This window comes from Hipposideros armiger, unplaced genomic scaffold (genome assembly GCF_001890085.2).
Source record: "Hipposideros armiger isolate ML-2016 unplaced genomic scaffold, ASM189008v1 scaffold_30, whole genome shotgun sequence".
In the NCBI taxonomy this organism is placed as follows: Eukaryota; Metazoa; Chordata; class Mammalia; order Chiroptera; family Hipposideridae; genus Hipposideros; species Hipposideros armiger.
The window spans coordinates 3,114,680-3,138,392 of NW_017731380.1; the positions used below are offsets into that span (position 1 = coordinate 3,114,680).

A 23,713-nucleotide genomic window follows, 5' to 3' on the forward strand; every position below is an offset into this window, starting at 1 on the left:
GTCTTGTCCTTAGCACCTACTATGTAAGAAAAAATATGCATCGTGACACACAAATATAAATAAGACTCAGTTCCAGCCTTCACCAAAGTCAACCTATTCACCAGAAATCTAAAACAGCGTCGTGGCATTATGGGAACAGAGCAAGACAGAGTGACATGATGGCAAAGACTCTGGAGTCACGTAGACCAACCCATGGGTTTAAAATCCCCAAATCCTAACTCCACTGTGAGCCTGGGCCTGTAACTTCATCTCTAGGAACCTTAGGTTCCTCATTTATAACAGAGATGATATACCACAGAATAGTTGTGAAAATGAGAAATAACGCATGACGAGTACCTAGGACTATGCCTCGCATCAAATGTAAATTACGTAAATGGTCATAATTATGTCATGTTATTATATCTGCTTATATAGGTCCAAGCACAATTTTTAAAAAAATTTTTACTACATTAGTTTCAGGTGTACAAAACAACATACTTAGATACTTACATCCTCCACAAAGTGGTAAGCTCCCCCACAGTCTACTACTCCTCTGACATTGTATACAGCTGTACAATACCATTGAATGTATTCCCTATGTCGTACTCCACATCCCGTGACTATATATTTTAGTTTACATTCAATATTATTCTACTTCAGCTTCAAGTGCACAGCGCATTGGTCAGGCATCTACACAATCTATGAAGAGATCCCCCTGATAAGTCCAGTACCCATCAGGCACCCTACATAATCTTTACAACATTATTGATTACATTTCCCATATTGTATTTCACATCCATGTGACTATTTGGTGACTACCAATTTGCCAAGTACAACTTTTAAAGCCCATAATAATAAAATGTCCATAGAATGGCCTTTTCCTTTTTTATTTAGGAAATTAAAATGAAAGGACTTAATTGCCAATTAAAATATGGGGCTGACTGAGGGAGCATGAAGGATGAATCACACTTTTGGCTTGCATTATGCCAATGACCAAAGTGGGAAAGCAGGCAGCGCACGGGGGTGAGAGGATTTGCGGGAGGAGGGGGAGAGGAAGGAGGCAATAATTAGGAGGGACATGGTTTCAGTTTGGATATCCCAAGTTAAAAGTACATATGAGTCATCCAAGGAGAAATATACCCAAAGGACTGAGATGAGGGTGAACTCAGAGTGAGACGAGGGCCACTATATGTGGGTGGTAGCTGAAGTCATGGAAGTAGTGAGGTCCCCCCAAAAAGGCTGAGCAGACTAAAACAAAACCACCAAGGATAAAAGCCTAGGGAACAGGAATGTTTAAGGGTAGACACAGCAGGACCTTGGAAGAAATGAAAGAAGGAAAAGAAAAGCAGTCAAGCATGTTGCAAAGGAACCCAGAGGAGAAAGTTGCAAATGAAGAGCGGTCAGAAGTGTCCAGTGCTACAGAAAAGTCACATCAGGAGTCCTATCAGAGGCCATTTGTGACCTTAACAACAGCAGTTTCGTGAAGTTGAGATGATGGAAACCAGACGATAGGTCATCTGTAAGGTCCCTCCTAAACAGTAAATTATTTCAAAATAAAAACTCCCCACCCTCCATCAAAACCATCAAAGTCATAAAACCGCAAATAGCAAGGTTTTCTTTCATAGAAAGGGAATTTGCAAAAGAAACAGTTAAAAATCACAAAAACTGTTAAAAATGATCTTTCCTATTAAGCTCCTGTCTACTTCCTGAAGTTGGTCCCAAGGAAGGAGAAAAGAAGAATTAGCTAATTCTCTGCCATCCAAAAACTGGAGGAGGAAAAAAAAAAAGACGTATAACTTACTAAATAAACTTCCTCTGTCCAATAAATCTCCAAGGGCAATACACTTAAATTGCTAGTTCAATGTTACTTTGAGAAATGTGTTACCACAGGACGAAAGGCCTCGGTTTCAATATGTAAATCTCTGCGTACTTAGGTAAAATTCCATTTAAGCAGATTCCCACCTGGATTTCTAAATACGCCTAAGCTCTTGTTAAATTTAGTAAACTGTTCTTCAATGTCATTTTCCTCATTCCTTGTATACTTAACAACCGTAGAAAGTGTTGTCACAGGCAATTTTAAAGTTATAAAATGGTCCTGCGATGCAAATTATGGCACAGCAAGGGAATGTTTGGGTTGGCAGTATAAACTGGTTAAACTAGTTAGGAGAGTTCAAAAATAATTCTCCCCAAACATCTGCTCGGGCTGAGAAAGAGTTTTTGTTTTTAAGTCTACTCCACATACAAAAATATTTTTCAAGAAGTTACACACCATCACCCTTTGAAGAGCTTTTAATAAGAAACAAACCTATACAGCAAGGATTCCTTCCCTATGCCAGAAATTCTAGTTCGGCACACCTGGGTGAGTCTCAGTATCCTAATATTTAAAGCTTCAAGGAGATTCTGATGTGCACTGCCCTGCCACGCTCCTGTTGAGAAGCTCTGCTTTTGGAAGGATCCCCCCGACATTTCGGGGGCAATGTGGTCACTCTGTTCTTCATGGATGAGCAAGACATGGCAGGAAGGGTTGAGTAGAATATGAAATCCTGTTAGCAAGCCACACCGGACAGATGGCAGCATGCACCCACACATCACATGGACGTTTCAAGAATTCACAGAGGTTTGGAAGCAGATTTCACCTTGATCCCCATCTCCTATGGAGGAGTATTCCCAACACCCCTAGAGGAGGGCTCCATGGCAGAATCTTCAGCACCCCCAGTCAGCCATTCTGTCCAGGACTTCTGGGGGGCTCCTGCTCCATCCACTGCCTCAACTGTGAGCAGCTGAGCGTGAGCAAGAGCAATCCTCCACGCTGTGCTCACTGAAGATGGGACTGGAGACGCCATTCGAGCCCATTCTGTCTCTCTCTTCTTAAAGGAAACAGGGCTATTTGAGTCCTACTAGATGCTACACATTGGAGGTGGGGCATGGAAATAAGAAGACGAATAACACAACAATCTTAACCCATAAGGAGCCTCCAGCCTCGCTAAATCCCTGGAGTAGGTATTTTCATTTCACAGTTTACCCGTAGGACCACAGCACAGCAAAACCATAGTACAGGAGCAGTTCAACTTTTCCAAAAGTTCCCAAAGCCACACAACTAAAAAGTCCTCCTTGAAACCTGGGGGAGGGGAACAATACAACTCAGAATAAATTGACGAGACAGCCTGCAGAAGAGGCAGGAGACACAACCTAAGCCAGTTGTAACTGGTGTGACCCTAAAATGACAACCTAGGAAGAGTGGTTGGATAAGGCAGGCTGTAATCACGTTCGTTGTTTGTCTCCTGGTAGCTAAAGGGAGGTTTGTGATTAAACTTCACCAAGTTTTTCATGGGGAATGGGGAACAAGAGAAGGACAATGATAATGATCACACAGCCAGTCTGACATTATTAAAAATCTGAAAAGTTTTTATCACTTGCACTTCTATATAGGCAAACTGTAAAGCAAAATATTAAGCTATTTATTCAACATATATTAAATGCGTTCAGTGCAAAAGTACTGTGCCAGACACCATAAAAAGAGCAAAAAACCCAGCAGTGGGGACAAATAAGTAAAATTAGAAAAGTTTTGAAAGAATGTAACTGAAACATCCATATTATTAAAAGTGCTTTAACATAGTAACTTAGACACTGATTTTTGTAAAAAAATTATCCTTAAATTTGTTTCAATAAAAACCCGATTTACCTTCAAAGCCCTAACAATTTTCAGAAAATAGCATATCTTGGAAAACTTGGTCTGTCAAGAATACAGATTCTCCCTCACCTCAGAGGTCTCGCTTACCTGCCTCACCCCAGACTCCACTTGCTTGCAGCAGAGAGAGGTTATCTCACTGGAGAGCAGAAGGCAAGTTCCTCTGGACAAGCTGACCACAGGAAGCTGGAAGGCAAACTGGAAAGAAAGAAAACCTGTCAGCACACTCACACGTGAGACAAGACGCACAGAGTTTACAAAACTAGTTACAACCTCCCTAAAAATCCCAAAGAAGCCACCACGATAGAGAGGAAAGAGACATCAGCATATACGCACACACTCTTACCTCAGGGAAAAGCAGGGTGATTGGGAGGCAAAACCCAGAGAACTCATTTCTTCAGATACCTTCTGTTCAAGCTGCCCGGGGACATTTACCGAAAGCCCCTTATCATGAGCAAAGTACTATGTCCCACTGACCTCCTCCGCTATCTCAGGTTTTCTCTAAGTGATGCTAATAGTTTTGCAGCCCAGTATACAATGAAATGTCTCAAAGGTTTAAGATAAGGAACCAAGAACTTCTCTAAAACGCTAGGGTTCTAAAGTCCTCCAGAATACCTCATTCCCGTATTTCACAGGTCCCAGCTCTCAGCACAACTCACCATTTCTGAACACACCGCCCAGTTTCACGCTTTTGCTCTCCCTGTTCCCTCATCCTGAAACATCTCTCTCCATCTCTGGACATTAGTCACCCTCCATGCACAGCTCATGGGCCGCCCCACCCCCACGGCACCTCACCAGTCCTTACTGTGCACTCAGAACACAGTGTTGCTGGTACCTGAATGCTAGCATTTGCTTCCTTCTGCCTTGACCTCCCCCCACCTGCTACCAGTTTCTCAAGGACTGATCTCACCAGCCATCTCCTCCACCACCCTCCTGCTCTTGTCACAACTAGAGGCAGATGCTTGGTGCAGACTTATGGACTGAAGAATTCCAACAAGAGGTTTCCCGTGACTGCCTCCGTCTGTTTCCCTGGGAATTATTCTTTTTACTGCTACACGGATTCGGGAAAATGTCCTTTTTCGAGGGTGCTATCCATGGTCAAACACACAGATAACCAGGCTCTCACCTAAGTCAATTCTTTCCTGCCAGCAACGCTGCCGGACTTCACTGACAAAAGGGACAAAAACATGCGTAGTCACGTTTGAGGCAGCCAAATTACCTTAGCAAGATGCCAGAGTACTAGGAGGTTTGTGCATGCAAAGGCTGGGCGGAGGCCTTTCCTCCCTTTGAAGTCTGTTGAATGAGGAGCTCTAGAAGACATGCTCCCCTTACCCATCAGGATTTCTAAGCTGAGAACAGAGTGCAGGCGTTTTTCTCTGGGAGGAAACCAGGTGATGCAGGGGACAGGTTCCGGTCTCCTCCCAATGCAGAGCCAGCTGAGCTCTCACTCAAGCAGAACGCGGAAGAGACCAGGTGATCTCCTCCCCATGTCACATTCTCCAAAAGACCTCATCTCATGTTCAGCAACAGCTCACAAATGCTGCCCAGGCTTCTGAGCACCCCAGCTCCTTCTTTCCCTAACTTGCTGACCTCACTGGGTAGCATTTAAGCATTCACTGCAGGACAGCACCACCTGGTGAACAGTAGCTCAAATATCTGAGGTGTCCTATTATTCACTCACAAAAAGCATCACCTGCCACTTTACAGAGGGCTCTGGCAGCTGGGGAGGGAATCCATCTCACAGCTGCTACAAGGACTGCAGCCAAGCTCCTTTCATAAAGCACACCTCAGCAGAAAAGGCAGGCATCTCATCTGTCCCAACCACGGCCGACAGACAAGTATAAAAGAGGAACCATCACACTCCGCAACGTGCCCGCTGTCAGATAGACCCTCTGCCCAGAGGACCCACAGATGGGTATGCCCTTAAAAGGAGATCTCTAACAGGTTATGCACACACATACTTTCTCTCTGGCCTCTTCTCCACCGAGAGCAACCCATTTGTAATACTTCTTCTGTAAGGGCCAGGGGAAAAGTCCTCTCTGAGTTTAGGACTACAAAGGCGCCACTATAAATTACAGAGTTACAGAGTTCCCAAGGGGAGGCGGCTTCCTGAGAGAAGAAGGACTGTCCCTACAGCCTGTTTTTGTGGTGGTGAGATCACAGAGTTTAGATTCTGTATTTGGTCCTACATGGGTTTTAAGGGCCATATTCAGTAATTACAGAAAGGAAAAAGAGGAGGTCAAACGGGACCAGAGGAACTCGGAGTGGTGTTTGAGAAGTTACTTATAACTACAGTTAGATCACTCACTGACCAGGCTCAGAAGGGAAACTATACACCGAGTTTTCATTTTTTTGTCATTCAGAATCAATTTTCAATTAGCAAAAAGATGGAATTTTTTACTTTTTGTGTTTGGGCATTCTTCTGTTCAAAGGCCTTTTCAAATGCACAATCCAACTCCTGGGCCCAAGAAAGTTTTGAAAAAGAAGCATTACACCACCAAATATTCTCATGTGAAATGCAAAGGATGACAAAACACATTTGCAGAAGGAATTTTTATGGGACTTAAACACAGTTTAGAGACTAGCAGAATGATGACCTTCAATTATCCATCACTAGCATTTTATTTTTGGATCTAATTTCCAATTGCCTTTAAAAAATAAAACTTAAAATGCTTTTGAGGAGAATTATTAGGGTTTACTTCCTGGTTATCACTTGCTTTCAAGGCTGAACAAAGGCTTCAAAGTTGTTTATCCAACAGAAGTTAAGAATTCACACACACACACAAAAAAAAATTTTTTTTTCCCTCTCTTAAGTATCCTACTAAAAATTTAGCATTGGGCCTCCTCAGATGACAAAACAAAGACTTCTGTATGCATTCATGGACCACAGCATGTGACCATGGATTTCATGAGACAGTCCATCTCCTGCGGGTATACAGGGCTCAGCGGCACTGAGTAAGGCTCCTCTAGACAGTGAGGCCCCGAGAGGCGAGACAGCATGGTGATGAGGCCATTCTGTCCCAATCGGCTGCATCTGAGAGTCGTGAGGAGGCTCAGGTCACCCTCCGCTCTGACGACAGAGTGGAAAACAATACCACAGAAATCCTACAGCAAACAAAAAAGCAAGCTCTAGTTTTTGCTTTGTTTCATTTTGAATGCTGGTGCTTATAGAAAGCAGGCTTAAATAAAGGAGGAAGATAGGGAGAAGGAGAACGCTATGGGGATCCGGTTTGCATCTGAGACCTGAGTGGCCAAAAGGCATTATTTAAAAATACCTATTTCCATTTCAAATCTTGCTGTTTCCTTGCGACAGGTGTACTGTTGGTACTGTTATATCTATTAACTACACTGAGGTGGTTTTTAATCCTAACCACCCACCAGAGGGCTTTAAAAATTCTGATGCCCAGAAGAATTAAAACAAAATCTCTGGGGATGAAGCCCAAATGGTGCCCCTTTTTAAAGCTGACCGGCTGATTCTAATGCCTAGCCAGGACTGCAAACCACTACTCCTGACCTATTCCCAGGGTGATTCCTTTTGTCTGGGGAGCAGGCAGGGAGGGGGGATATTTATCCCTAAAAGGGGGGTGGGAGAAGAAACACAAATGGACAAGAGGAGAGCTGGAGGAAGCTCAAGTGAATAACAATTTGTAGGTGATGATCACTGCGGTGGGTGCAGGGTGTGGCCTGAAGGCACCCTACCTCCCTGACGGAAAAGACAGGAGTGGGGACAGACTGGGGTCTTTCCGTAAGTAAGCCCTGGATGGCTCCTGTAATTGAGTTGGCAAGAGGCAACAATTCAAAGCTCATCTGTAAAGAACATTCCTATGTCAAATGTTTACAATGTGAGAAGTGATCTAATCTGCTGGCTCTCACACGTGCAGAAACTGCTAAACTGTATGTACCACTATGATTTCTCCAGGTTCTTCTAATAACCGTACTAACCAGTTTTTGGTTTTGTGTTTTTTAACTGACGATCCTTATTGTCTTGCTCACCACATTTGACAATGCACACACTCCTTATAGGGTTTCTGCCTGGAGTTACAAAGCCCAAAGAACAGAGCTTTCCTAGGCATAAAACCGGCGGGCTCACATGAGGGCTGAACCCAAACTTGATTTCACTTAGCGTCATGATGTGCTCAGATGTGACAGTGGCTGGAAAAGAAAGAGAATTGACAGACTTGGGTGAAAGGTGAGGACTGTAGAAACACCGTCTCCAGCTGAGGGGCTACTTCTGTTCTCATTTCCATGTTCCTTAATTCTTAAGAGTTTACCTGTTCTCTACCTGTTCTGTGATAATGACAAAAATCAGGCTGGATGCCTCTTTCCAATGTCTGCCTCTCATGGGGGAATTAATCAGCTTTGCCTTATTCATCCTTGGTCATCTGTACCAGAATGACCTGGGCCATTCCTGGACACCACTCCAAACTAAATAAGGGAATCATAATATCTGGAATAGAACCCAAGAGTCTGCATTTTAATCAACCACAGAAGACACAACAAACAGTCTGTGACCTAGTCACAAACCCTCACCGATCCTGCCTTTGAAAGGGTTTATCAGACGTGCTGCTAAGTCTTTCCACAACCCCTGCCACTTCCTAGCTGGGGTTTCATCACCTCACCCTCCTCCTTGGTCTCTCAATGTGTCTGGTCTCTCCAGTGGATACTACATGGCCACCTACTCAATCACCACTTGAATCCCAGCACTGCTGGCTCCACGTTCCTGACCCAAGTCACTCTTCTCTGAACTCACACCGGATACAAAAGTTCTCTACTACCTTTCAGCTGAGGGTTTCAGGTCTGTTAGTGCTCTCTCCCAACTGAATATTAAGCTCCTTGGAGGCAGGGCCCACATCATCCCCTGGATCTTTCACAGGGCTCAGGACATCTTAGGTTTCAAGAACAGTGGTTGACTGACAAACCAGGCTCTCCTGCATTCACCTTCTTCTCATTTTCCCTGAGAAAACTTTCATTCTTTCCTTTCCATAACAAAACTGGCGAGGGTGGGAGAGATTTACATCGTAGTGGGGAAAAGGTCATAAGCTAGCAACCTCAACTATCCAGTAAACAGCTTGAGATCAAGATTTATGTAGTCTTTCCAGCCGCCAAAATCTGAGACTAAATTCACAATTCAGAAGAGAACGTCCCAACCTCTCCCACCTCTATCCAACACCTCTTTTCCAGGCCCCTCCCCGAGAGTTATTTTATTCCAACTTTAGATATAGTCCTAAAAGTAGGGAAATATTTGTTTTCTCAGGTCACCATAAATTAAGAGGGTGGAGAGCAACTGCTAGATCAAGACACAATGACAGCCCTGAGAAGCTATGACTGACAGGAGACAATTTATAAATCCCGAACAGCAGATTACAGGCTGTAGAGTTTAAATAGCCTTTCAATTCCCCAACATGTCCAAGGACACCAAAACAAAGCATTTCAAAACAGCACAATTAGTGGCTCTGAGATTACCCAGGGCACAAAGAAAAGGTTATTACACTTTCAGTAGGTCTCCAGCCACTAGATCTGGAGTAGAAGATGCCCACATGTCCAAACCAACCTCAGTCTCTAAGACCCAAGTTCTCAAAACAAGGGATGGCACTGTATCCAACAGCAATGTGGTCTCCAACAGCCCTGAACACAGAGACAGACTTTCAAAGGCAGGTACACAACCCTCAGTGTTGCCATCCTGATCAGGAAACTTCTATTTAGCTACTCTCAACTCGCCACAGACTCATCACTTCTCATCGACCTTGTCTTCTGGTATTTGTGAGTAAAGCTTCTCATCACATTAGAAACTTCCTTGAGCAGAGGGACTGCATCTTTGTATGGACACCATGCCCCCATCTCCACACCTCGCAGCTAATGCCTGTTGACCCTTTGCCAGTTCAATCTGTCAAGAAGCTATACGGCCAGATGATCTTAAGGAAGGTGTTTAAATGAGTGTTTTAAAATAGCCCAAGCATTTCTTTCATCTTTAAAGGTACTGATTTTCCTACTTTCTTAAAGAGTTAAAAAAAACAAAAAACAAACTAGATTTAAATATTAGATTCTATGATCAATGGAGCAAGCTTCAGTTTTTCTTAGAATCTAATCTGTATGGGACACAGAGCCAAGGAATAAATCCTGCACCATTGCGTGTGGCTCTCTGAACCACAAAGGTTAGGTTGAGTTTTTCCTTGATCTAAAGCAACCTAACTTCAAATACCTTCAATCATTCATCTATTCAGAACAGATATTGGGTAGCTTCATATTCAAATCTGATACATTAGCATTCAAAAATACTGATTTGGGGGCTGGCCAAGTGGCTCAGTTGGTTAAGAGCACAAGCTCTGAGCAACAGGGTAGCCAGTTTGATTCCCACATGGGCCAGTGGGCTGCACCCGTGCTGAGCTGCCCTTGAGCTGCCAACAAGTGTTGGGATGGCTCAGCTGGTGAGGGCACGTGCTCCTGACAACAAGGTTGCCGGTCAGACTCCTACATGAGATGGTGGGCTATGCCCACCCGCAACTAAGATTGAACACAGCACCTTGAGCTGAGCGGCCCTGAGCTGTCGATGGGTGGCCGGATGGTGACTGGACTTGGAGCTGAGCTTGCTGCGCCCTCCACAACTAACTGAAGGACAACAACTTGGCTGTTCCCCTTCCCCAATTCCCCAATTAAAAAAAAAAAAAAAGTACTGATTTGCTTCGGGTTCAGTAAAGACAGTACTTTAATGAATTTAACTTGTAGTTCTATAACATAAGGTTATGATTTACACTTGGTCCAAGGAATTTTTTTTATCTAAACTGAGTTAAAACTAAATTTATTTCCAGAGTCCCAAAAGTAATTCTCACTCTTGGTTTAAACTCATTGCTGAGTATTGTCACTTACGCTCTAAGATCCATTTATTTACAAACAGGCTACAACGACCCACCAGAGTACTGAAAATCTCTCTAGTTAGATCTAGGCTGCTCAGGGTCCCCAGGCCAGCTTGCTGTTTTCTGCCTCTACAGCCTTTCCTCCCCCACAGCTGAAGCCTCTTGACCCTCACCCCCATCTTCCCCGCACTGGCTCAATCCAGCAGAAATTTCTAGAATAGAGATGTAAACAGCTCGGGCTAAGTTGCTCCTGCTGCTTAACAGGCTCTGTCTGACCTTGTGTGGAATAACCCGGCTTCTTTCTCCTATATTCCATAGGCCTCACTCACCCTCTAATCCGTTATGATAACCAAGCTCGAGCCCCTCTCTTGATCATCTGCAAGTCCCTGGGGGCAGAGGTGCTGCCTTGTCTTGAAAGTCCCCCCAGTGCAGGTCTATCCTGAACCCGCATGGCCCCAGCAGGTTAGGGCACATGGGTGCCCATGCCAGGCCACTCTGATCCCCTGGGCCACCCCACACCCTCATCTACCAGATGCACTGAAGACCCCTGTTCTTTCCTCCTGGCACACTGGACTTCCTCCCAGCTGCAAATGCCAGGTCTGCTGCCCCCACCACATGTCCCCCGCCCCTGGGCAGGGGAGTTTCAGGCCCAAATTGGGCCTCACTAGGAAATGACTCAGATCACAAAAAGCTGAGGGTCCTCTGGCCAGAACACAAATAAGTCACAAGATCTGGATCCTACCCTGTCGAAAATTAAAACCCCAGCAACAAAACATCAACCAAGCAAGAGAAAATAGGAAATATCTTCTCCCTGAGAAACCCTCTTGTGGAAGGGTTACGCTGAAGCCACGGCACCCTTGGCAACCCTCGTTCACTAGTTCTAAGGTGAAACCTGATGAATATCAGAAAAATGACTACAACTGTGTCTTCCCTGTGCGCAAGGAAATCAGAGGACTTCTTACAAACCACTTCAAAGTTAACACCTATGGCTACTGAATTACAAATATGAAAATAACCCAATAATCCTTCTCTCCTAGGAAATCAAGTCATTTTCTAAAACCCCTACTTAAAAAAGCTAAATGTATATGTACATTTTTATCAAGATCCTTAAAAAAAAAATCAGACAACATTAAAAACCCTAGCTGGCTAAACTGTCTTCCACTTCAAATTAACATGAAAAATAGCAAACTTCATTTTCCGGTCAAAGCTTATTTTTGCAATACCTATCATTTTCTACAGAATTCTAACATTTTCTGCTTTCTACCACTATTTTATAGAAAGACTTCTCCCCCTTGGCTTTATATCTTTGTTTTTCGATCTTGTTAACGATCCTGAAAATTCCAACCTTGCAATTTTTTCAGTCCTGGGAAGGAATAACACATAGTCATTTAAAAACCAAAAGCAGTGTCAACACTTCCTCAATGACACAGCTGTTGTGAGTGACCAGTGAATAAAAGTTTGGTTTTCTTTTTTCTTTTTTGTCAGGAAATGATGACTTTTTTGCAAACTAATTCTCAAAGTTATTGAAAACATGGTCAAAGGCAGTTCGGCATTAGTAAAGCAAGAAGTACTACCTATGATAAAGTACTACCTATGATAAAGCAAAGCGAATATACATGAACAAAAGTAGCTGCCCAATGACTCGTGGCAGAAGAGGACCCGCTCTGTATGCCATGAATTACATGGAACATGAGTTCCATATTACAAACCTAAAAAAAAAGAAAACTGGGTAGATGATCTAGCAATCCCACTTTGGGATATTTCTCCGAAAGAATTGAAATCAGGATCCCAAAGAGGTATTTGCACTCCCATGTTCATTGCAGCATTTATTCATAATAGCCAAGAGGTAGAAGCAACCTAAATGTCCATTGACAGATGAATGGATAAAGAAAATGTGGTATATACGTACAATGGAATATTAGTCAGCCTTTAGAAAAGGAGGAAATTCTGTCACATGTTACAACATGAATAAATCTTGAGGACATTATGTTAAGTGAAACAAGCCAGTCACAGAAGATCAAATACTGGATGATTCCAACTCAGATGAGGTATCTAAAGTAGTCAAACTCACAGAAGCAGAAAGTAAAACAGTGGTTGCCAGGGGCTGAGGGGAGGGAGAAATGGGGAAATGTCCAATGGATATAAAGTGTCAGTGATGCAAGATGAAAAAGTGTAGAGATCCGCTTATAGTTAATAATACTGTACTGTACACTTAAAGTCTTGTTAAGAGGCTAGATCTCATGTTATTTTATCACAATTTTTTAAAAAGGAAAAAAAAAGTAGGATACAAGCTCAGGAATTCAGATTATGCTGGTTTCAAAGTTCCCATCTGTTCTACTGCTTCATACTCCTTATATATAAGAGAATTACAAACGATATAGATTAGCATATAATTAAAGGCTAGAGTTCAGGGTAGGAGGAATGGAGAGGGGACAGGGAACCAAAGAAGGCTGAAGTAGTTGAGGATGCAGCAAAATGGAGGGTCACCGAGGCCAACCCCGGAAGGACCAAGCCGAGCCTGGGAGACTGCAACAAGCCCGGCACCTGAGTACAGACATACTCTGTCAACAGAGAAGGCATGCTAGGAAACAGCTTTCAAAGGCTGCAGGGGTAGTATTATGTAGAATGAACTCCACACTTGCAACTCATGAGCTAAACCCTGACAGCTAAAAACTGAAGCAAAACCAAAGGAACTAGCTGGTCAGAGTACCCTAAACCATTTATAACCTAGCTGTCAGAGTGTGAGCGCTTTCCGAATCCTAGACAAGGTCTTGCTATGATGATAAGTAAGCAATATAAAAAATTAAAAGGCACAGCCCTCCATCAGGGCCAGTCTAAGTTAAAACGATCAGAAATAAGACCAGATAAATTGTATAACATTTCTAAAGAAAAAAAATAAAAATATGGTATGAATTTCCCATTTATCCAGCATCCCTGAAAAATTAGGTATGCTAAATAAATGAATATTTTAGATCATGAAACTGTTCTCTTTAAGTATAAAACCTGTGTTAATAGGGGATATCTGCATATGGGCTGGTATTGGTTGGATATTAGGGAATTATCCTTATTTTATTGTGTGATAATTGCACGGAGGTGTGGTGGGAATCTTCCCTTATCAGCTAGAGATGCATACTGAACTCTTTACAAGTGAAAATACATGCAGGATTAGTAAAAGAAGATTGGCAAATGTTAGTATTTGTGAAGCTGGTTGATCTGTATACAGCAGTTCATTATATGCCTCACCACTTGTATGTTTTTGACGATCTCTAGAATGACTTTTAAGGGCCCCAGCTTACCCATTAGAGTAAAACCGTCTCTAACATTTACTACCCAGATTCCAGCTACCTTATTCGCATACACAGGTTTCTCTACCTGGAATGTCCTTTTACTCTACCTGGTCAACTCCTATTCCCCCCCCCCAACCCCCCCCCTTCGGTCCAATTCACTCCAGAGCAGAGATCTCAGTTCCCCCTGTGCTTCCACTACACCCCATTCATCTCTCTTATGAACTCCTTATTACATGGTCTTGTATTTGCATATGAAACCATCTGCCCTCCTAGTCTGTGAGTACGAAAGGGACCCTAATTTGTTCATCATCATATGCCCAAGGGCCAGCACATAGTATGCACCAGATAAATATCTGGGAATTTAACAAGACCTAGCCCCGAGTCATCACGAAAGCCCAGTGATGCAAGGGACCTTGCCAAGGGATCTTAGAAAGGCCTATCAGGCTGCACAGCATGTTTTCTCCCCAAGCTGATGTCCTTACACAGTCAAACATAGCGACTTCTACAGCCCGCCTCCACTTCTAATTTCCAGAGTGGCATTTCTTGTGGCTGGAACCCCTGAACACACATCAGTGTGTTCAAATGGCCTCCAGATAAAAGAAGAGATCCCGGGCACACACTAAGGAGAAAGGTGCATATAAGACACATGAACTAACTGTTCTGGACTGCACAGAGGACTTTTCTGCTTAATTCCAAAACTGCAACTGTGCTCAGGATAACAAGATTGCCAGGTGATGCATAATTGTACCTGTGCAATACCTACATCTCCTGCCTGAGTAATAGACCACAAAGAGCACCAGCTAAGGAAGGGTGGCATTCTGACCCCTCCCCTGACAAGCAGTGTCACCTCCAGGGAGTCACATCACTTCCCCTCCACTAGCCTTCAAGTCTTCAATGATCAAAGTAGGAGTTCCTCAAAAACGCTGGTGTAAGCAAATAACATATATCCAGGGTTTTCAAACCTATTTTTAAGTAGTAGAACTCTTTTCTTGTACAGTTTCAAAATGATGAAAAGATATTGATCGCTCTATTAATTTCTCCAGGAAAAAATGTCAGCTGTCTTCAGTTTTCAATTTTTTAAAGGGGAGTTTACAACTCCCCTCTCCAGTCCTCCTCAAACTTTGACTTAAGGCCCCGTATCACACACTCTAGCCTTTACTTATCACCACTCTGTATTGTTTATCCTTCTTTGGCATGTAAACAATATGATAAAGTAGAAAAAAAACAGGAACTCTGAAGTCAGAATAATCTGGATTATTGTGCTGGTTTGTCAATTTCCTTCATACACTTTTTTTTTAACTTTGGAGCAATCTTTTTTAAATGTGTGTGAGACATTAAATTTGAAAAAAAAAACATTTATCTTAAGTTCAGCAATTCCTTCAGTTTTAATTTCTGCTGTATTCTGTTCAATTTCAATAAAATTAAATGTACTATTTTATTTTAAATGTCTGCAGTAAATTTCTGAATGGTAAAATTGCTTTTCTCTGTGTGTGTGTGTGTTTAATTGTACCAGAATCATAGATTACTTTACTTCTGTCATTGGGAAAATAACTTTTAAAAAGAAAAGCCTTACTAATTTTCAGTTGAATGAGAAAAAGGTCCAAACCTTGCGTTCCAACTTCAAACATGGATTTAAAAAGGAAGGGGGAAAAAAAGGAGGAAACAGGCTCAGGAATTCAGATTATGCTGGCTGACATCTGACCAAGGTATGGGCAAAGGGTCAAATATTAGAGGAATGTGATGATTACTATAGCATTCAATATGTAAATTACCTAAAGTTAAACATTCTCCTACCATTCTCATTTATTGTATTATCTGTAAGATGATCAGATCTTTTCGTTTAGGGTCCTGTGCTAATGAGTAAGAATTTGAGTCTCTTTTCTGAGCCTCTTATCACTCCTGACTCCAGGCATCTCAGAAAGTACAATAGATGATTCAAAGCCACATCTTTACTAGCAACCATTTCAAATACTCTGGTATCCATAGCTCAGAAGCTGTTTATATGAGTGATAACACATTATTACACTTTAAATAAACAAGCCCTGTTTTCTCACAGATGATGGAAAGATAAAAGCAGAGGCACTGTGGTGTCTAGAAAAAGACCATCAGATGGGAGGCCAGGAAAAAGGGGGCACTGGCTACACTACACACAGACGTGTATATCCAAGAGGGTTATGTCTATACCATTCAACAGATGTGTGTGTCAAAAGGGTTTTGGCTGTACCGTAAAACAGATGTGTGACCTTGGTCTAGTCTCTTAAATTTGTTGGCCCTGACCCATCATATGCAAAGTCAGCCAACTGGATTAGATGTGTTCAAGCCCTTCCCATTCTAAAATTCAGTCTAAATCCATATATTTTTAATTGATTGACTGAATTAAAAGACATAAGGCACGTAAAGCCCTTAACACAGTGGGTAGCATTCAGTAAGCATGTCACAAATGCTCGCAGCTGTTATTAAAACAAGAAGGTTCAGGTTCATTATGTGTTATACACAGCATATATTTGCATTTCTTTGGTGGGATTTTCTAAAGGGGGAAAAAAAACATACTTTAAAGTCCTATTTCAATCAGCATTGTTAAATCAAAGGAACCCAAAATGAAACAATAAATTACGAAGCTCTACATGAAAGGACATAAGCTTCTCAAAATCGACTAGCTTTGTTTTGTTTTAAATTAGACTTTCAGTGAACTCTTGGCAGCAGGAGGGACGAAATCATGAGTGCTGTAAAGACTCGCTCGCTCAGCACACATTTACTGAAAATTGCTATATGAAAATTGCAGCTGGGGATGCAAAGATCAGCAAGACCCCACCTCCCGGTCCAAACAATGGCAAGTCATGAGGGGCCCAGGGGTACAAACTGTGGAGGGGCCTGGATAAGCAAAAGGTTACCCTGAAACGTCCAGAGCAAAGGTCTCAGACTACTGGGCCACACATCCTCAGCCTAGTCCATAGGTTTCATTTTTTGTTTGTAATCAAGTTAGGTTGCCAACACTTAAAATCAAGAGTTCCAGCCTCTTTTGGAAATGTGCCAGTGCCAGCAGTAGTAAGCCTGCATTCCTGCTCAGCATCAATAGAAGCTGAGTAGGACCTCCACCTCCACTGCTCCTTTAACTAACTCAACACTGGGATTGAGGATGGGCTGCCATTTGCCATCAGCTCACTCTCACGGGCTCCCGGCTGGGATCCCTTTTCTTTTGCCTACTCCTCCTGCACATAACCAAGGAGCTGCTTCGTTGCTCAGGCTCTTGGAGCCGAGACTACTGTGCTGGACTCTCCACTCTGCCACACACTAGCCATGGTTATCTTAGGCAAGGAGTTCACCTCTCAGCTTCCCACCTGCAAAACTGGGGTAGTAACAGTATTTACCTCACTGGGCAGGTGTAAGAGGAAATGTGTTGTTACCTGCAGGTGCTTAGATCTGTGTCCAATGCATAGCAACTGCTTTATAAATATTAGATGTTACCACTGTTTGATCCCTGAAGGCATATGCGTTTCGAGCTGCTGTCCTAGAACTTTAATATTCTAAAGTAATCTACGGAAGTATTTTAGGATCACAAAGAATATGGCAATGGTGAGAGTTGTTCAGGTACAATGTAAGAATTACTTGACCCACCAGACACAAAGGACAAATATGATTTCACTTATATGAGGTACCTACCATGTTTTCCTGAAAATAAGACCTAGTCGGAGAATAAGCCGTAGCATGATTCTTCCGGGACATGGAGAGCACGCACCCCCTCACATGAGGGTTTTATGACCTGTTTCAGGAAGGAGGGTGCCTTTTCCACAAACTCCTTCAGCTGAAAATATTCAGTATGCCGAGGTGCCATATTTTGACACCTAAAATCATGCTCCGGCTTATTTTCCGGCTAGGTCTTATTTTGGGAGAAACCAGGTAGACGAGGCAAAGTCATAAAACAGAATGTAGGACAGAGGTTAGACAGGCAGGGGAAGAGGAGAATGGGGAGTTAGTGTTTGATGGGGACAGAGTTTCTCCTGGGAACGACGAAAAGTTCTGAAGATGGATGGCGGTGATGACTGTACAACAATTTGAGTGTACTTAACGCCACGGAACTAAACACTGAGAAATGGTTAAAATGGAAATTGTCACGTATATTTTATTTTACTTTATCAAGGTTTGCATGCATGACATGCCTACTGTCTTTTGTGTTTTAATTAAATGTATTGCGGTGACATTGGTTAATAACATTATATAAGTTTCAGGTGTACATCTTTATGATATGACATCTGTATTTTCTTTAAATGAAGTACTAGAGCCAGTACAATTTGGTCTGCTGCTGTGTGCTAGAATTAAGTTGTTAATGATGGCAAAGACCCCAAATGCACTATAAGTTCATGTTCTCAAAAGCCAAATGCGTACTGCATTTCCCGTAATAGTTAAAAGGATTAACTTTTAAAAATAGTAAAAAGTATTAACTATTTTAACAGCTGTGTAGCATAACAGTGGGCTTTCTTCTTAATCTGGACGACTCGTGGGAATGCAACTGTAGCAAACACAGTACGGAGCTGGTGGGACAGAGTTAATACCTGCCTATAGCAGGCAGGCTGTTATTCCTTTTAAAAACGGCTCCACACAGACACCTCATTCTCTCTTTTCTCTCACAAATATACCGAATGGGAGCCTTCCTGCCAAGCACTATGTAACTGGTTGCCTTTGAATTATGGGATGCTGAGCAGCAACCACAAGAGGTTTTGATCTCCACGCCTGTTCTATAATGGCATTCAAAACACACATACACACGGAGTCCTGCCCGGCGATAAATCAATACCCACCAGAGAATGTCCCAAACCATTTCAATCAGGGTCTTATTTTTCAATTTCTACGTACTGTCGCTTTCTTTGGTATCTTTCCTTCATTAAAAAAAAAGTATATAAAATATAAACAAATTTAAAACTGTTTTTGAAAACTGCATTTAACCTGAGAAGCGCGCGCGCACGCGCGCGCACACACACACACACACACACACACACACACACACACACACACACACGGTATATCCAATCTGTATTTGCAGTCTTCCAACTCAGAACCACTGCCAATATTTCTTTCCTAACATTTACAGGACCATCCCCTACGAGTTTACAATCCTGAGTCAGTCAAACAACACCTAGCTCTCTCTGAGAAGAAACTGCACTACACTTGGACATTTCTTAAATAAACTGATGCCTTTTGGGCATAAATGTTGTTTGGCAGGAAAGATTCCTTTAACTATTACTGAGAATTCAAAATGATAGACTCTAGTAATATATTTTATCTTTTAAATATTACATTCTGAGTACCAACCCAAACTTAGGGTGGGGGAACTACCTGGAACCTTCATTTCCATCGCTGCCAGATAATTAAGAGCCCAACGACAAGTGGCTGTATGTCCTATATTTAAACTAAAACACTGATGATCATTTCCCCCTGCTAAGACAAAAAATGTAGTCCAAAAAACCTGAAAGGGAAAAGATCATAGACAAAGTACACAGTTTCTCTCTCTTTAAAACCAACGCATACATCAAATGACAAGTATTTTTTATACTCCAGGGATCAAGGGAGGAGAAGATAAATGTTTTTAAAACATACTAAAAAATAAAACAGCTTCAAGAAAAACTATCATCATCTAAGAAATGGCTTCAGTCTGTAAACGAGCATGGCAGGAAGCTGCAAGAGGAGTTCGTATTTCTGTAAGGAGAAAGTTTGGCCTTTCCTTTCCATGCTGCATAGGAACCAAGCAACCAATATTAAACAGGGCTGGGAAAGTTATTTAATTAGGAGACAAAAAGAGAGTGCAACCCCAGGTCTGCTGCTATCATGGGCTGAATTGTGTCCCCCCAAAATTCACGTTAAAATCCTAAATCCCAGCATCTCAGACTGGGACCTGATTTGGAGATAGGGGCTTTATACAGATGTAATCAAGTTACAATAAGATCATTAGGGTGGGCCCTAATACAATAGGACTGTTGTCCTTATAAAAATGGGAAAGCTGGACACAGAGACAGACACGGAGAGAGGGAAGATGATGTGAAGAGACACAGGGAGAAGACAGTCATCTCATAAGCCAAGGAGGGAGGCCTGGGACACATCCTTCCCTCACAGGCCTCAGAAGGAGCCAGTCCTGTCAACACCTTGATCTTGGACTTCCAGCCTCCAGCACTGTGAGACTGCATTTTTGTTGTGTAAGCCACCCAATCTGGGGTATTTTGTTACAGCAGCCTTAGCAGACGAATACGGCTATTTACCAACCATGTGGTCTCAGACTCAACACAACCCAGTCCTCAGGGCCCTCTCCTATCAAGTAGACGTGAGACAACCCCCATACACGTATCCCCCACATCTATAAACGACTGTGTAGCTGGTAAGCACTGTGTTAGGCACAGCGGGTTACAGAAGAAATCTAAAACTCTCTCTCTCCTCTCCTGCAAAGATCTTACCACCTAACTAGCACAGAGAATGTATAATGCATTGCAAATTGACCACACTGCTATAAATCAGAGCCAAGAATGCATTTTAAAAAAAAATTCTTTACTTATCAGCCAACAAGCAAAAAAGCAGAGCCAAAGTTTAAGATAGGACTTTTTTTTCCCAGGACAAATAACAAGTACATCATAAATACTCCCATGTTCTGTAAAGTTCGGGTACATCAGGATGTGCAATCCTCTGCGTCTCAGCCCCTTGGGACACAATTTTTCTGCAGAAATATGACGTCACTGCCCTGCTTTGTCCACCAAAGAGACTACAATATGCCTTCAATATGTCAGCCTGTTTCATCTCCCTAAATACATAATTGATTTTCAACATTTTATGCTCCAGTTACGGCCCAAAAGCAGACTGGGACAAGTTCACATTTCAAATGCTCCTTCTTTTCAAATATCAAAGAAGTTATCCAAACAAGTAAGGAACAACCATCTTCAATTTTTCTCAAAGAGTCATTTGCTTATCACCCTCTCCAGTTTCTGTCACTAACATATATACCCATCATGTATCAGAAAAGATACAGAATGTATACAATCCAGCTGAACTCTATAGTACCATATACATGATGAGAAAGAACAAAAAAGAGAAGGAATTGTCTTTATTTAGAACACTGAAAGAGTAGCTAGTTACATTCCCAATAGAAACAGAATTAGAACCAATGTCAAACAAAAATTAAAAGCTTAAATTTCCCTTAAAAAGAAAAAGTAGAACTATATATTTAGGTCATTTTATTTTTAACCACAGCCTTCTAAATGACCTGAATATCCCAACATCTACTCTAAATGACAAGTTTTGTAATTCCTATGAATAATTTAGTTGGGCAAATTTGTTTTACTTGTTGAATAAAAATGTTACTTTAGAAAATGACAAGCCAGTTGCCCACAATAATTTTCAGTCTAAATATCTTCCATTACTCTTAGGAAAACATAGTGTGCGGAGAGAGAACAACTTTAAAACTGAGTCTCCTACACGGCAGAGACCTCAGCAGCCATGTGGAAAGGGGCAGCTTTTGTTTACCTGAAGTTTTCGGTCTATTTACCGTCTCTTAAAAAAATCTAGAAGACCAAGTGATTTTACAGTTACAAAGGCATGTGTTTGAATTCCGTTTCTGAAAGACCTTGCTAGTAGCACAAACGATTACAGTGACTTTCTTAGAATATGGAGTGAATAATATATGCCAGAGTATTTTACTTTGACTTCTACTAAAATAGAAACAGAAGCCACACTGGCCTCAGCAACAACTCTTATGGTTAGGGGCTTTTTTGTGTTATTTTGAAATCCAACTTCATTTTTATAAAAGCCAGTCTCTCAAGTGGAAGAAAACAATTTATCTAGAATGTTGTTGGCCTTGGGAAACAGAATGGCATTTGCTATTGGTGGGGAGCAAAGGTGGGGGGAGGAGGGGTCTGCCTGGTTCCTGGTCCTTTTATGTGGAGACCAGGTCTCCGGTTTACCATCTGGGCCTCTCTCTTGCCCCTCACTCACCCCTTTCTAGGAGCCCTAGTGCCTTAACTTGAAGCTTGCGAAAAGCAACTGGGGACAGGGAACTAGCTACTCTCCACTTCTTGGGTGCCAAGCTGCCCTCTGGATGCACACCTCTTGGTCTTCTCAAACACCCTGGCTCCATGGGAGCAGGCCTCCATCCATGTGGGGAAGCCTCGATGGTCCAGCACAGCCTGTGAGCAGCCAGGCAAGCCTGACTACCATGGGATTCTGGGCTAGGAAGCCCACTGTTGACACATATTTAAGTCATATTCTCCGATATTAGCTCTGTCAGTAAAAAAAAAAAAAAGTACAATCTAAATTCTTGATGTCTTCCTTCTCCGGTTTCTATCAGACCCAGTTCAGAACTCAGATGGACAAGAAAACCGGGGTATCATTGACTGCCCCCTAATCCTAGTAATCCAAAAAAATGAGTTTTTTCTCTTCAAGGGTAGAATTTGATATCTTCCTAGCTTCAAAAAGTTTATTTTGCTTCTAAGGAAGCTGTGAGAAAACAGAACAATTCTACTACCCGAAATGCTGACTTGTTTTCGTTTCATTCAAAACATAGATGAATCATTCTTACTATTATTCTGACCATTTCTCATCATATGCCAGCTCAGCCACTTACTAGTGGTAGCTGAGTGCACGTGTCCATGCTACTCATGTCATTTGTAAAATGTTGAATCATGATATCCCTACCTCCTGGGTATGATTTATAGAGTAAGTGCAATAATGAGGATTAAATGAGCAGTGGGACGTAAGGTTCCTGGGACACACACTGTAGGTAGCGTTAAATGTATGTCACTTCCCACTTTCATCTAGTCAGAATGGACACACTCATTTAGAACCAGAAGGGGCATTAGGGAGATTATTCCAATAAACCTTTCTTTTTACCTTTAGATGAGGAAATTGAGACCCAGTGTGAACAAGTGATCTGCCAAATGTCCCTCAGAGAAAAATGTTGAAAGCGTTCATTCATTTCTACACACATACACAGTTCTAAATGTCGTTTCCTTCCCACATCCTTGAAATAGAATTGGCAGATTCTAATCTGTCCACTGAAGCCATGTGTCAGTATTAACTCTTTCTTCACTGTACCATCAATGGTGAGGGGGGCTCGCAGGGTTCACGGGCACACCTTTCACAAACCAGGCCCTCTGCTGGCGCTCCCACGGCTTCTCATTCAAAGGGTGAGGAAGGGCACGGTTGCATTCCCCTAATGAGTAATGCTTCTGGAATCAGTATAACTTTTCCTTGAGTCACCCTTTCAGTGAGGTCACTTTTCTCAAGGGCTCCCAGCAACCCCAAGTCCTCATTTTATCAGTTTTTAATTCTATCCCTGTCACTTTTAAGTACTCGCCAACTATCACAGTTTCTCAGATCCCCCGTCTAAGCCAGAAACACATCAACTGGTTGTTTATGAGAGTGACTAAGCATCTTCTATGTAAAATTAAGGACAGGAATATTTACTACTGGCATTCTCTGAATGATATTATAACTATCACATAAGAAAACCTCTCCAGAGCTGAATGCTGTCACAGACGAGGACCTTATTGATCCCACTGTTCAAGGAAGTTCCTAAGGAAATGGAAGATACCTACCAGGGGTCTATATTTGCCATTTCCTCTGGTTCTTTAATAACTGGCCCACCTATTTTCAGAAGAGACCTTTTTCTCTCGTTGTGAAATGCTCTGCAGAAACTCCAATAGCACTTAAGTGTTTTATTTGTGGATAATCAATAAAATGCCATCGCTGTTGAAATGCTGTCAAATTCCACTTTCCGTTCAGTACTAAGTACATAGTTGTGTGCAGTCTCAAATGAAAACAAAGCTTTGGGCAATCTATCTGTATTTCTCCAGTCTGCTTTTAGTTCTTCTGGAAACAATAATTTGAATTCTAAATCTGTCTGAAATCCCCAACCCAGTCCCAGAGATAGAAGA

The 23,713-nt window shown here is 42.2% G+C and overlaps 1 protein-coding gene across 1 annotated transcript in view; it reads right to left on the bottom strand.

Annotated features, from left to right (window-relative positions):
- TANC1 (tetratricopeptide repeat, ankyrin repeat and coiled-coil containing 1) overlaps positions 1-23,713 on the bottom strand; it is a 236,068-nt gene that overhangs the window by 178,328 nt on the left and 34,027 nt on the right. The window contains exon 3 of the mRNA XM_019636822.1: positions 3,758-3,865. The gene's annotated coding sequence lies outside the window, so the exon portion shown is untranslated. The remainder of the gene's footprint in view (positions 1-3,757; positions 3,866-23,713) is intronic.